Raw genomic sequence first — 15,098 nt, 5'->3', positions numbered from 1 at the left:
AAAGAAATCATCAAGATCAGAGCAGAAATAAATGAAATAGAAACAAGGAAAACAAGAGCAAGGATCAATAATACTAAAACTGGTTCTTTGAGAAGATAAACAAAATTGATAAATCATTAGCCAGACTCATCAAGAAAAAGAGGGAGAGGACTCAAATCAATAAAGTTAGAAAAGAAAAAGAAGAAGTTACAACAGACACCGCAGAAATACAAAGCATCCTAAGAGTCTACTACAAGAAACTCTATGCCAATAAAATTGACAACCTAGAAGAAATGGACAAATTCTTAGAAAGTTATAACCTTGCAAGACTGAACCAGGAAGAAATAGAAAATATGAACAGACCAATCACAAGTAATGAAATTGAAAATGTGATTAAAAATATTCCAACAGGGCTTCCCTGGTGGCGCAGTGGTTGAGAGTCCACCTGCCGATGCAGGGGACACGGGTTTGTGCCCCGGTCCAGGAAGATCCCACATGCCGCGGAGCGGCTGGGCCCGTGAGCCATGGCCACTTAGTCTGCGTGTTTGGAGCCTGTGCTCCGCAACGGGAGAGGCCACAGCAGTGAGAGGCCCACGTACTGAGAAAAAAAAAAAAAACACTTCCAACAAACAGAAGTCCAGGACCAGATGCCTTCACAGGTGAATTCTATCAAACATTTAGAGAAGAGCTAACACCCATCCTTCTCAAACTCTTCCAAAAAATTGCAGAGGAAGGAAAACTCCCAAAACTCATTTTATGAGGCCACCATCACCCTGATACCAAAACCAGACAATGATACTGCAAAAATAGAAAATTCCAGACCAATATCACGGATGAATATAGATGCAAAAATCCTCAACAAAATACTAGCAAACAGAATCCAACAACACGTTAGAAGCATCATACACCATGATCAAGTGGGATTTATCCCAGGGATGCAAGGATTCTTCACTACACACAAATCAATCAATGTGATACACCATATTAACAACTTGAAGAATACAAACCATATGATCATCTCAATAGATGCAGAAAAAGCTTTTGACAAAATTCAACACCAATTTATGGTAAACAGTCTCCAGAAAGTGGGCATAGAGGAAGCCTACTTCAACATAATAAAGGCCATATATGACAAACCCACAGCAAACATCATTCTTAACAGTGAAAAACTGAAAGCATCTCCTCTAAGATCAGTAACAAGACAAGGATGTCCACTATCACCACTATTATTCAACATAGTTTTGGAAGTCCTAGCCACAGCAATCAGAGAAGAAAAAGAAATAAAAGGAAAACATATTGGAAAGAAGCAGTAAAACTGTCACTGTTTGCAGATTACATGATACTATACATAGAGAATACTAAAGATGCCACCAGAAAACTACTAGAGCTAATCAATGAATTTTGTAAAGTTTTAGGATACAAAATTAATGCACAGAAATCTCTTGCATTCCTATACACTAATGATGAAAAATCTGAAAGAGAAATTAAGGAAACAGTCCCATTTACCATTGCAACAAAAGAATAAAATACTTAGGAATAAACCTACATAGGGAGACAAAAGACCTGTATGCAGAAAACTATAAGACATTGATGAAAGAAATTAAAGGTGACACAAACAGATGGAGAGATATACCATGTTATTGGATTGGAAGAATCAATATTGTGAAAATGATACCCAAAGCAATCTACATATTCAGTGCAATCCCTATCAAATTACCAATGGCATTTTTTACAGAACTAGAACAAAAAATCTTAAAATTTGTATGGAGACACAAAAGATCCCGAATAGCCAAAGAGTCTTGAGGGAAAAAAATGGAGCTGGAGGAATCAGACTCCCTGACTTCCGACTATACTACAAAGCTATAGTAATCAAGACAATATGGTACTGGCACAAAAACAGAAATATAGATCAATGGAACAGGATAGAAAGCCCAGAGATAAACCCACGCACTATGGTCAACTAATCTATAACAAAGGAGGCAAGGATATACAATGGAGAAAAGACAGTCTCTTCAATAAGAGGTGCTGGGAAAACTGGACAGCTACATGTAAAAGAATGAAATTAGACCACTCCCTAACACTGTACACAAAAATAAACTCAAAATGGATTAGAGACCTAAATGTAAGACTGGGCACTATAAAACTCTTAGAGGAAAGCATAGGAAGAACACTCTTTGACATAAATCACAGCAAGATATTTTTTGACCCACCTCCTAGAGAAATGGAAATAAAAACAAAAATAAACAGATGGGACCTAATGAAACTTAAAAGCTTTTGCACAGCAAAGGAAACCATAAACAAGACGAAAAGACAATCCACAGAATGGGAGAAAATATTTGCAAACGAATCAACGGACAATGGATTAATCTCCAAAATATATAAACAGCTCATGCAGCTCAATAACAGAAAAACAAACAACCCAATCCAAAAATGGGCAGAAGACCTAAATAGACATTTCTCCAAAGAAGACATACAGATGGCCAAGAAGCACATGAAAAGCTGCTCGACATCACTAATTGTTAGAGGAATGCAAATCAAAACCACAATGAGGTATCACCTCACACCAGTTAGAAGGGGTATCATCAGAAAATCTACAAACATCAAATGCTGGAGAGGGTATGGAGAAAAGGGAACCCTCTTGCACTGTTGGTAGGAATGTAAATTGATACAGCCACTATGGAGAACAGTATGGAGGTTCCTTAAAAAATGAAAAATAGAATTATTATATGACCCAGCAATCCCACTACTGGGCATATACCCAGAGAAAACCATAATTCAAAAAGACACATGCACCCTAGTGTTCACTGAAGCACTATTTACAATAGCCAAGTCATGGAAGCAACCTAAATGCTCATTGACAGAAGAATGGATAAAGAAGATGTGGTACATATATACAATGGAATGTTAGTCAGCCATAAAAAGGAACGAAATTGGGTCATTTGTAGAGATGTGGATGGATCTAGAGACTGTCATACAGAGTGAAGTAAGTCAGAAAGAGAAAAACAAATATCGTATATTAATGCATATATGTGGAACCTAGGAAATGGTACAGATGAACCAGTTTGCAGAGCAGAAATTGACCCAGAAGTAGAGAACAAACGTATGGACACCACAGGGGGTAAGCAGCAGGGGTGGGGGGTGGCGTTGGGATGAATTGGGAGACTGGGATTGACATGTATACACTGATGTGTATAAAATGGATGACTAATAAGAACCTGCTGTATAAAAAAAGAAATTAAATTTTTAAAAAATCTGTGAACCTCAGTTTCTTCTTTCACACAGCAAGCATAGAAAGAAGGACCTCCCAAGTTTATTGTGAAATTAGAGACAATTATTACATATAAAGTACCAGAAACAAAGTCTGCACTCAATAAATGGTAATATCGTTATTATATTTTGTTTAATTATTAATTATTCATCAACTGTTGATGGAGCATCAGCTATGTGACAAGCATATGATGGGTGGCAAGGATACAACGATAAGCATATCCCTGCACTGCACTTTCTGAGATCTTATAGTCTATTAACTGTACTATATTAAGTTCATCAGAGGAAAGCTACAGCCTTAGTAAGAAAGCCTAACAAGGACACCTTATTGAAATGCATGGCTGGGCTTCCCTGGTGACTCAGTGGTTAAGAATCTGCCTGCCAATGCAGGGCACACAGGTTGAAGCCCTGGTGCGGGACGATCCCACATGCTGCGGAGCAACTAAGCCCGTGCGCAACAACTACTGAGCCTGCGCTCTACAGCCCGTGAGCCACAACTAGTGAGCCCGTGTGCCACAACTACTGAAGCCCATGCACCTAGAGCATTGCGGTGGCTACCGCAATAAGAAGCCCACGCACCGCAACGAAGCGTAGCCCCCACTCACTGCAACTAGAGAAAGCCGCGTGCAGCAACAAAGACCCAACACAGCCAAAAATAAATAAATTAAACAAATAAATAAAATTTATTTAAAAAAAAGAAATGCGTGGTCTAGGATAGTTTCTCTGATAAACACTTAAACTGAGTCTGAAAAAGATAAGGAGGTATTAACCAGGTGAAGAATGCTGGAGAGATGGGTATGGACAGAGGAACAGCAGCATGAGCCTGAAGCAGGAGAGGACTTGTACATTCTTAGAGCTGAAAGAAGGCTGCTGTGGCCTGGTCAGCAAGCAGGAGGGGTGTATAATAAGAGACTAAGAGATAAGCCTTGTGTTTTTCTTAATAGCTAGCCTAGAACCCCTATCCTGAGAGGCTAGGTATACAGTACTACGGCTGTGGTATGACCAATTGCCAACAATGTGCAAATACTACCTAGGGAAATAGAAGTTAATGACCCATGAAGCAAATCATTTCCAAAAGGTGGTCCACAGGTTCGTGCCATGCTGTGAATAATAAATTTTAGTGCTTCGAGGTAAGGCAACAAAAATGGGACAATGTAGAGAATTATTAATAAATTCATTTGATTTTGAATTTTATAATTATGTCCTTACTAGTTTTTTGTGAATAATAGTGATGATAGTCGGTTTTATTTTCAATGCCTTTACCTTGAAAAGTAGAAAGGTAGCAACTCTATTGCACCCCAGAAACTATTTTCATCTGACTTCGGGGTTTCCTCCTGTGTTCTGTGATATATACAAGTCTAGGAACAATTGACTCAAAAGGCAACAGTGTCTAGACTGATTCTTACCTTAAATAGTTGACTATTTGGAACAGGCAACAGTACAGAGCAAGCAGAAGTAGAGCCTCCTGCATCCTCAAGGTGAAGCTATTGAATCTTTGTTTGAAATTTTTGCTTATTAAAAAAAAAGGTAATACATCAGGGACTGAAAATTCATATTCACACACATATAATATTCTTTATGTAGAAATGCATCAAGGAAACAGCACTGTAATTTTTCTGTGAAATATAAATGCCAAAGACATGCATAATTTATACAACATAAAACCAACAGACCATGTAGGTTTGGTGTTTAATTATGATCCCTTGGTTCTTCCTGATGAGCACCATTAATCAGTCCAATCAGTGTCTGAAACGTCCTATTTCTGTCTACAGATAAACACCCAACTGGAGGTATTGAAAAAATTTTAATTGAAATGTACTTTTGTAGAAAGCATTACTCAGCCTAAATGTAATAACTGGAATTTAAAAGCAAATAATCAAATGGTTCACAAAAACAGGAATATTTTTTTCTGAGATTTTTAGAGATACATGGAAAAGTATAATTTTAAGTATCTTGACCTTTTGCTCAAGCAAAACTTCCTCCTGTTTAATGTCTGTGATTCCTTTCTTTAAAAAGAAAACCTCTAAAGTTGCTGCTTTAATACTGATAAACTTAGAAGGGACCTTCATGCTTTAATGTGATTGTGTATTAGAATATTCGACCTGATGGATATCCAAAGGCTAGAACAATCTCTCAATGGTTTCACATTTTCTAACTTACATTTTCTAACTCCCTCCATGTTTTCAAAGAGAAATAAAATCGACTGATATGACAGGCTGTAAGCATTAAGACTTAGATCTTGTTTTTCCTTTACAAATCTCAGTCTACAGCTGCTCCACTGCATCGCCATAACAACATGGATCTACGGAACATTTGCAAATGGCCTGAAGGGACATTTCCTGCATGGAGGCCACCAACATTTATAAGGTAAACATTGCCATTTGTTTCCTCAAAAGTAGATTGAAAACCTGATTTCAGCTCTACTCCTATCACACTAGAAGCAGCCTTGTCATTTGTTAAGATAGCCATTGTCTCCTCTCTAGTAGAAGAACAAGCTCAGTCACAGGCTTCTCCAAGTCTCATCCATCACGTTCCTCATGGCAGAGCCTGCTTCTATCAATCACTGTGCGCTCTCAATTCTCTCTACCCTATAATCCTTCTGGACAGTGCATTGCAGTACTGTGCTGGATTCCAGGCTGCCTTACAAACATCATCTGGTAATTTCATCCATACGTATGTTTCAAATGCCAAGTCGTTTATAAATTTGAAACAAAGCACTACTACAACCATTGCTCCTTATTTCCTAGTAGTTTTATTCACTTTATATCCTTACTAACTGCTTGCAGGATAAATGGATAGACATCAATATAGCATGGTGGTTAACAGCATGAACTTTAAGTTTGAATTAAGGTGGAGTCCTAGCTTCATCATCTATTAGCTGTGAAACTTTGGACAAGTTATTTAAACTCTCTAAACCTTGGGTTCTTCATCCGCAAACTAGGGATGTTAGTACCTATTTTATAAGTTTCTTGTAAGGATGAAATGTTAGGATCATGGTAGGACAGGTGTCTAATGCAAAATAAGGGCCTAAGAGATGTTTGTTATTGCAGTCACTGTTTGTCCCACTCACTCGACAACTATTTTCTAAGCACCTACTATGTTCCCAGCATGTTCTAAAGGTTGAGTAATGAGTGGTGAATAAAAGAGACATGGTCTATATACTCTATGGAGCTTACACCCTGGTGAGGGAGAGGCACAATAAACAAACCAGCATATAATTACAAACAGTGACAAAGGCTGAGAGAAAGACAGATGCTGTGATAGAGAACACCAGAGAAAGATGGGATAATCAGGAAGGGCTTCCCGGAGAAGGTTATCTTCAAACTGCGACCTGAAAGATGAGGAAAATACCCAGTGAAGAGTGGGAGAAGGCAGAGGACAGAGGCTGAGTGGGAAAGCACTATGAAGTAGGTCGAGGGTCTGGAGCACGCTTAGTAAGAAGTATTGACCAGACTGAAAGAGTTTCAGAAGCCAGAAAAGGCAGAATCTTGTAGGACATGGGAAGAAGCTTGGATTTTACTCTAAATTCAATAGGAAGCTATTGAGAAGTTTTAAGGAGGAGAGTGGCATGATCTGATTTCTGTTTTTAGGAAATTACTCTGGTTATCATGTGATAATTTGGAAAAATGCAACAGAAGTGGATGGAAAAGTTAGGAAGCTGTTGCAATAGTCCAGGAAGGAGATGATGGCGACTTGGACTTAGTAGCAGGGGTGCCAGTAGAATCAAATCTCACCATGATGTTGACTGGGGGAGGCAGGTGTTGTGGTTGACTTCAATTTCTTCCTGTTTATTTCACTCCTATAACTATCACCAGCCAGCCTTTAGGTACCCAAAACAGGGTGTAGCAGAATAATAATATTAGTTGTTTACATTAAATATTCTCTTGTAGTTATTCGGTTATTTTCTAGCAACCTTCTCAGAAACTTACTCAACACATTTCCCCGTTTACATCAGTATTCCCCAAATCCTGCAATAAGACTTAGAGAAAAGTAAAACTTCTTCATCATCATGAAAACTTTAGCGCCAAGCTGAGATGCTGGTAATCTGTGAAGCCTTGTTTTAATCCCATCCAACACAAGAAAAATTACTGAGCCTCCCCTCTATGAAATTTGTTTTTTGCCTTACCTGGAAGCCTCAAGGATTCTCTACATAACTTACTTTGCTTCAAATTTATATGTGCCTACTTTCATTCCCTTATAAACAACACCAACAGGTGGTATGGAATATTTGGTTGCATAATGATTAAGCCTGAATTTGGTGAGAACTCAAAGATTAAGGTTATTCTTAGCAAAACAAGTAATCCACTTCCAGGACTTTAAAGTGTTTAATGATTTATATCAAAAGAACACCTATGGAAGCACACCATGTGACTTGCAGATCTCCGTTTAAAACCATATACCTGGGCTTCCCTGGTGGCGCAGCGGTTGGGAGTCCGCCTGCCAGTGCAGGGGACGCAGGTTCGTGCCCCGGTCCGGGAGGGTCCCGCGTGCCGCGGAGCAGCTGGGCCCGTGAGCCATGGCCGCTGAGCCTGTGCGTCCGGAGGCTATGCTCCGCGGCGGGAGAGGCCGCGACAGTGGGAGGCCCATACGCCGCAAAAAACAAAAAACAAACAAAAAAAAACCCATATATACCTGAAATAAGAATCCGTGTACATTCACCCACAAACTATCTCAACACCATGAAAGAAATGAGTGACTCCATCTTTGTGTGTTAGGGAGTAGATTCTGAAACTAATCTCAATCACCACTTGATACATGTTCCGTCAAAATGCAGGCCACCAAGGTGTGCAATACATTCTGGCTATTTAAACATCTTTATGGGATTTTTCTCAACAAGTTGGAGCAATGCAATTCTTCTACTCTTACTATGTGCAGAAAATAGTTAACAGGAGGATACTTGAGAAAATATCACAGGGTCATTTCATTGCCCCATAGCTCAGCATGTTGTAGTTTGAAACAACCAAAGATCCAATTCATCCTATCTGTTGTAGTCTCCCAGAACTACCTTTTTAAGGAAAATTTTATATCTAAAATCAGAAAACTCAACCTTAAAGTAATTCAACCCAGATTAGGCAATTTTGATAGCAGAGAAAACAAAAACACTGAAGACAGCATAGCATGTCATCCAGAAAGATGAGATGTGGGTGTGGAACCAGACTAGGGGCAGCAACACAGAATGACGAAGCATTTGGAAGAGGAGATGGAGTGGGAGAATCCCAGAATTCCAAAGAAAAGTTTTATCTAATAACTAAAATGGCATCCACCAGTTATCAAGCATATGCCAAGGGCCAGACACTATACTAGACACTTCAAGAATCTTATCTCTAATTCTTGCAGCAACTCTACAAGGCAGGTCTTAAGTATTCTCATTTTTTGACGAGGAGCCAAATCTTCATAAGGTTATATACCAGGCTTAACATTCCTCAGCTAGGACCTGCAGAGCCAGAATTTGATGTCATTTCTATCCATCTGTAAAGACCAGAGCTGCCTGGTAGGGTTGTTCAACCTACACAACCCTATACAATGGTCCTGTTAAAGCCCACCTCTTTCCACAAAAATACATTTTCCAAAGTTTGATTAAGTTTTAAACACTGACATTTAGGAGCCCTAAGCTAAAAGCTGCAGTCCTAAGGTGAATTTGAGAAGCCCCAAGCATTTTTGATGGAAGGAAGACCATATTGACACATTTTCAGAAATATGGCAGAGTAGTTCAGGGAAACTCTGACAGGGAGACCAAGGTGGCACATGACAAATAGTTTCTGGGTGATCTATTTTGAGCAAAAGTCGGAGAGAAGAGGATGTGGAATTGCACATGGTGGCTGACTTTATGAAGAGTGTGGCGGATATTGGCAATTGCCCTCTATATCTATTACCCTCTTATTTCTTTTAGGAACAGAACCCCTGAGTTTTAGCTGGGTTTAGCTGTTCAGCTAGATACTTTCCCAGGCTCCTTGGCAGCTAGGTTCCAACCAATGGAGTTTCTGGTTGACATCCGTCAGATTAAAAACAAATCTGGGGCTTCCCTGGTGGCGCAGTGGTTGGGAGGCTGCCTGCCGATGCAGGGGACGCGGGTTCGTGCCCCAATCCGGGAAGATCCCACATGCCACGGAGTGGCTGGGCCCGTGAGCCATGGCCACTGAGCCTGCACGTCCGGAGCCTGTGCTCTGCAACGGGAGAGGCCACAACAGTGAGAGGCCCGCATACCACTAAAAAAAAAAAAAAAAAAAAAAAAAAAAAATCTGGACTTTATTAGAAAGGATTATTGAGAAGCATTGGGGAAGGATGATGGCAATGGGAGGGAAGAGAACTATTACAGCAGGGAGAACACTGACCACATGATCTGCACATGTCAGGCAAAATGGGTTTCTTCCACCAAGAGGAGGAAACAAGGCTAGACAGAACCAGGTGCAGGAAAGTGGGATGAAAGGGTGGCAAAGTCAGACAGTAGACCAAAGAATGTTTCACCCTGAGTCCAGCCCATTTTCTGGGAGACCCTTAAGGAGGGGCTGTACCCCGGTTCAGGCTGAGGGCAGGCCAAATTTCTAGGGACTCAAGGGAAGGAGAAAATCTTAACCAAAGCCTGGTTAATAAATATTTTGTTCCCAGTGATCAGTGGGGACCAAACAGTTCTGCTAATCAGGTAGGAAGCAAAGAATGGGAATTTGGAGGGTCTGCGTCTGGCCTTGTCATACACAAACAAGAGCGGCATCTTGAGTCTTTTCTAAATCATGGGTAAGTGTGGTTCTTTGCAGTAAGTTGTTTCTCAGAACACAAAGAGTGGGAGGGATTTCTTTAACCATTTTGGGTTTCCAGAATCACAGAGCTCTGTAAAGTTCGACATGGTCATAATCTTAAGAGGAATCTGCTTGCCTGTACTTCCTCTTTGGCCTGTTAGTGGTTGGAGCTTAGACGTGGTGGTGATGAGTCACCCTAAGGGAGGGTATAACCTAAGATGGGAGGAACCTGGGTGCCTGAATGACTTTGTGGAACAGAGCTGTCAGCTTGCCCTGGTCAGCTCACCTACCTTTGGACTATTAGGAAAGAGAAAAATAAGCTTCTATCTAGTTTGCAACGTTTTATTTTTAAGTCTCCAAGCTATAGCCACTTAGCACATACCCTCATGATTAAAAATAGTCCCTGCAAACAAGAAATTATTTGTGTGTTTTTGGCATCATGGTCAACCTGTAAGCAACATCTTCAAATATGAGAGATAATACTAAATGCAGAGCTCCCTTGCAAGTATTCATATTCTCATTAATGTATGAACACCTGAAGCATCAAAAGTTCAATTTTGCTCTTCTTTTTCTATGTCACATAGGAAAAGAATTCTGTTTCAGTTCCTGAAATGCATTTTAAAACTTTCCATTCACCTAGCATTGGAACATAAAAAAAGGAAAATGCACTTATTTCTAACTAAATAATATATATTAATGTATGAATTTGTTATGCTATTGTTGGGGCTCTTAAAAAGTTGCTTAAAATGGCATAATGTTCTACCATTTGATTCAAATGGCCTTTAGGTCAGTAATGTACTCCTTAATTGGAAATGTGGACATAGGAAGATACAGAAGTTTGACCAGTAGTGTTTAAAAGAACGAACTAATCGCTATCAACTATGTATCACTTCCTGTTAGACACTATAATGCACCCATCAAAGGTTGTTCCCAAATGTAGCACCCACATGATGTACTTTGCTAATTGAACAATTACATGTATGCCTATTGCTAGTGTCACAGCTTGTCAAATAACGTAAATAAGAATTATCGATTAGTCTATGTTCCTCTGGTGAAAAAATAGTCCCATAACAAAACTGCCTAGGAAGGCTGTTTGTTCAATTTAATCTAAACAAAGAATTGGGTAAGAGCACTCACTGCAGCCTCTTTGATTCACTGGATCATTGAATTCACTGTCTCAGTTGAGTTCTTAATGATTTTCAAATACATTTTGGAGAAGTTACCTATCCTAGCAAAAAATGAGCCTTTATGGTTTTAATTCCCTGCATCTCCTCTGTATTTTATGTGTGATTTTAATATGCTGTGAAATTATTCCAAATCTTTATTGTCCATTGTTCCCTTTTTAAAAACAGGTCCAGAACAGACATGAGACAAGCAACCAAATATATGGCATCGTTTTTCACCTAAATACTCAGAGTTTCAAAAGCATTCTTTCCTCTCCCAAACCACCCCTTCTCCTTGTGGCTTCTGAAAAGTTCTACTTAAATGGATAAGCTCCCCACTGGTGACATTATCAATTAAGAACTTTGGCTCCATCCTTTGCACTTTGCAGTAATTCAACAATCTTTTATATGTTAAAAACAATCTCACTTCCAAGATTTGGTGTTCCTTGCTAATGCAAAACATCACTGGAAAAGGTCATCCTTTTTTCTATAGTGGAACCAACAAAAGAGAAGGGCACTAAGCCCAAAGAAATTCACTAAAACATTTTTCCTTTTCATTCAAGCTTAAAACCTTACCTATCATTACAAAATGAAACAGAAATTTACCAGTCATTAGACTGAATTTGCTGATAATAAGTACTTTTCTGCTTTTGAAAATCCTTTACAAAAAAGATTAACAAAAGCAGTTCCTATCAAGGTGATTATTGTACATGCTTTTACTTTTTAAAAGAAACCAATTTCCCATGTTCTTACTTTGATGGGCTAATGATAAACTCCACAAGAAGAAATCTTTTGGAAATGTGGACATAACCTGGGTTAGACATACTCCAGTGCTTTTCTCAGATGTTCTGGGTCCTTTCTTAAACATTCTAGGTTTGGTATGCAATATGAAACGCAATTGGGTAAAGGACAGTTCGAAGTTCCTTTGTATGTGCTGTTCAAAAAATAAGTTTACAAAGTCAAAAGTCAGTGTAGTGTGTGTATGCAATAATTTTGTATGTGTGTGTGACAAACCTGTACAATTGGTCGGCTACTGTTAATTGCTTTCTCTCCAGCACCTGTTTAACACAGCATGACGTAGCAGATACTCAATAAAAGATTACTGAATCGAAAGGATGGTTGACGTGTAACAAAGATTACATATAACCCTTAGTTTAAAATGCCTACTTTTTTTTTTTTTTTTTTTTGCTCTACGCGGGCCTCTCACTGTTGTGGCCTCTCCCGTTGCGGAGCACAGGCTCCGGACGCGCAGGCTCAGCGGCCATGGCTCACGGGCCCAGGTGCTCCGCGGCATGCGGGATCTTCCCGGACCGGGGCACAAACCCGTATCCCCTGCATCGGCAGGCGGACTCTCAACCACTGCGCAACCAGGGAAGCCCGTGAACACTCTTAATTAGCTGCATCCGTTGGACGTTTCCTTACCTCACTGAGATCATTGTCTCCCTTTTAAAATAGAATACTGGATGCTCCGGAGGCCGCGGAGATAGGTCGAAGCTCGCCCTCGCGATAACTTCCGGTGATAGGTCGAAGCTCGCCCTCGCGATAACTTCCAGCTGGTGTGCCTCACGACAGTGTCGTGCGGGGCGGGGCCTGCCGGGCGGAGCAGACCGCGCGATGGCTGCGCTCGTGGCCGAAGTGAGCTGGAAGGCCTTAGAGCGAAGACCCCTCACCAAACGCTCAGTTTTGCAAACTGCTATAGTTTAGCCTGCGACGCTTATGATTAGAGTCAACAATTTGCAATGGCCAGCTCACCTGATGCATTCTTAAGGTATGGCTTCTCCACCAGCTTTCTTTAAAAGTCTGGCTCACTTTGAACCTCTTAAAAGCATTAATCTTCCGAGACCTGATAATAAAACTATGGGATAAATTGGATCACTATTACAGAGTTGTCAAGTAACATTGCTGCCCTATCGAAGTCCAGCCACAGGTCTCTTTCCCACTAAAACATGTGGCGATGATCAGGCCAAGATCCACAACAGTCTGTACTGTGCTAAGGGGCCTGGCTCTTGCATACAGGCGTATAGACGAGGACAAGGGAAGGACCCATGAGCTGGAGCGCTCGGCCGTAAAATGTATGAGAGGAATTCTCTACTGCTATGTGCATCCGGCCCATAAGGTCCAGCAGTTTAAGCAGGATCTACTCCCAACATGTCTTTACTCTATCTGCAAGGTACAGACAGGGGATGAGATCCTTTCCTATGAGGAATATGGTCATCTTCAGATAAATGCAGTGTCACTCTATCTCCTTTACCTTGTGGAAATGATTTCCTCAGAACTCCAGATTATCAATAACACTGATGAGGTCTCTTTTATTCAGAACCTTTTATTTTGTGTAGAAAGCATTTACTGTGTACCTGACTTTGGTGTCTGGGAAAGAGGAAGCATATATAATAATGGCAGCACAGAGTTGCATTCGAGGTAATTTGCTGATTTATCAGTGTTTTGGTTTTTGTTTTTGTTTTAATTTCAATGTGTGGAATTTGAATATGAATAAAAAAATCAAAGTACTAGATTGGAAAACATAAAAATAAAAAATAAAACGGAACTAATATTAATGATGACAATTAAATCAGACAACACACACATTGTGCCCAGCATTGCACCAGGCATGTAGTAGATACCCATTAGATGGTAATAATTATTTTATTTTACAAGAGTGAAAAGAAAAGTTTATTCTACCTGGTGACTCTGTTCTGATTCTGAGGGAAAGTAGCAAATGTTTATAATATGTATGAACTTTTCATCTTATATATAAACGTTGCCTTCTCTCTCCTCTTTTTTTAGAAGAATGGGATAGAGGGCAGACCAATACCTGGGAAAAAAACAGCTGCATCCTTACACCTGACCTTCCAGGATACCCCCTCCCTCATCATTGCCACCTCTATTGCTTTTGTCTGATTTCTGCATGTTGATCTCTATTTGTCTTGGGTCTGCATGGAGCCACCTGCAGGGCTTTTGTTTCTCCACCTATTGAGTCTCCCTTTGAGTAGAAAAAAGAAAAGATTTCCAGAGTCTGGACAAGAACATTTTCTTAAGTACCTAACAATAAAAGGGGCATGGAACTATTTACCAACCTCACTTAAATCCAGTAAAATTACCATTTACAGGGTGTTGCATTAAGTTGATTGCTTTCCTTTCTCTAAATAAAGACTTAAATTTCAGCTCACAGGAAAAACTGATACCAAGAGAAGCTGCTCGTGAAATGATACAAGCAGCACCGGACGGGGGAATGTTAGAGGCAGGGTGGGGAGGAAAACAAAACTTGAACCAAAACCTTCACCGCATGTTTCATTTTAGAGTAATACTCAAAAACAAACTAAACGTCAAGTTTCCTTGGATTATTATTCTCCCAGTCACGAGGCCACTTTTCATTGTTTCTCAGGGTGATCCTGAATAGAGATATTGTACAGCCCACATTAGGGAGAGAAACTGGTTGCTCTCAACTCTGACCACAGATGTAAAATAACAGGCTCTGATATTCTTTCAGAAGTTTTGACTTCATTTATTCTGGAGACTATAAAAAGAAATCTTTTTTGTTGCTACAGCTTTGCTGTGCTAGATGCTTTGTATTGCTTCCCTTCAGTCTGGTCTTAAGAGCTTTATCCTGCATACCTATTAGCAAAGAAAAGTGTCTTAGAATCCCTACACAAAAGAATTATTTTGTAGAGGTGCCCGGCCATAGGTTTATATTCATTCCTGGTTTCTCAGGTGACCTATCACGCATAACAAATTTTTTGAAGAGGTTAGAAAAAAGGTGGTGGGACTAAAGAAGAATTTGAAAGTTCACTGTATCCAATAACCCAAGAAGAACTTTAAAAGAAAAAAAATAAACATTAAGAGAGACAAAGTTTCTAAAATAAACAAACAAAGATCTGCCTTAATAAAGTAGTTGACAGCTTCTCTCCCTCTTTTCCAGGCTCAGCCACCAGCAACAGACAAAAGGCCTCGTTTGCAC

The 15,098-nt window shown here is 39.9% G+C and overlaps 1 pseudogene; it reads left to right on the top strand.

The window, feature by feature from the left end:
• The first annotated feature begins 12,913 nt into the window (after positions 1 to 12,913).
• Positions 12,914 to 13,565, top strand: LOC132530015 (phosphorylase b kinase regulatory subunit beta-like; annotated as a pseudogene).
• Positions 13,566 to 15,098: the final 1,533 nt, after the last annotated feature.

Source organism: Lagenorhynchus albirostris, chromosome 11 (assembly GCF_949774975.1).
Source record: "Lagenorhynchus albirostris chromosome 11, mLagAlb1.1, whole genome shotgun sequence".
Lineage (NCBI taxonomy): Eukaryota > Metazoa > Chordata > Mammalia > Artiodactyla > Delphinidae > Lagenorhynchus > Lagenorhynchus albirostris.
This window is presented reverse-complemented; position numbering and strand designations above follow the sequence as displayed.